The 794-nt window shown below is 40.1% G+C and overlaps 1 protein-coding gene across 1 annotated transcript in view; it reads left to right on the top strand.

Moving 5' to 3' along the window:
* Positions 1–663: 663 nt before the first annotated feature.
* The window catches only part of LOC119590395, an 8,525-nt gene continuing 8,394 nt past the window's right edge, over positions 664–794 (top strand). The window contains exon 1 of the mRNA XM_037939064.1: positions 664–784. The gene's annotated coding sequence lies outside the window, so the exon portion shown is untranslated. The remainder of the gene's footprint in view (positions 785–794) is intronic.

Raw genomic sequence — 794 nt, 5'->3', positions numbered from 1 at the left:
ACCACATCCGAATGACGAATGGCAGTCTTTCCGGCTGAGAATAGGAAAGGTATGCAAGAGCGACTTCGTCTCAGCGTCTGCTTATCCGTCAGCCAGAACGAACTCCTTACCAGTCGCCACTTGCCTGGAAGGTTTCGATTTTTGGGGGAACCTACATCGATATAGTAATATGAACGATACTGAACATAACATTAAAAGTTTGACAACGAACACTTAAAAGTAATCATACTGAAAATACTGAAACCTAGATGGTACTTCCATATTATTAGACTGTAAATACACGCCGTTGGCAGTTAATTCATTACGTGCGTCATCAACATTTTACCTTGCACGCGTCAACGCAATACCCATGTTCAGGGAAATCAGAAGCAACAACATAAAATTGAACGAACCTTTATTTTTTTCTCCTAGAATTAAATACGAAACACAGAATGCAAGATAATAATAGTGGTGCTCGCGTTGACGTCGCCACGGATGGCCTGTCCTAGCTCCATGGAATACTGGGATACCGAATTTTGTTTACAAATCGCAAGAACATCGAAAGAATAGGAAAACTGAACATGACTTCCCCAGTTTATAATTCAAACAAGATTTCAGTTCTTCATTGTGCATTTTCTTTATCACAGGAAAATATGGTAAAGTAACGAAAAAAAAACGTTCTATGTCACTAAAGCATGGCAACCCTTGTCTTGGGTCCCATATCCTTGTCTTGATCTCCTCTAACTCCAACCAAGACCACAAGAGAGAGACGCAGCTTTTCTGACAGACACCTTCATTTAATAAGGTATGTAGAT

Source organism: Penaeus monodon, chromosome 27, assembly GCF_015228065.2.
Source record: "Penaeus monodon isolate SGIC_2016 chromosome 27, NSTDA_Pmon_1, whole genome shotgun sequence".
In the NCBI taxonomy this organism is placed as follows: domain Eukaryota; kingdom Metazoa; phylum Arthropoda; class Malacostraca; order Decapoda; family Penaeidae; genus Penaeus; species Penaeus monodon.
The sequence above is the reverse complement of the archived record's forward strand: the minus strand, read 5'-3'. Positions and strand labels throughout refer to the sequence as shown.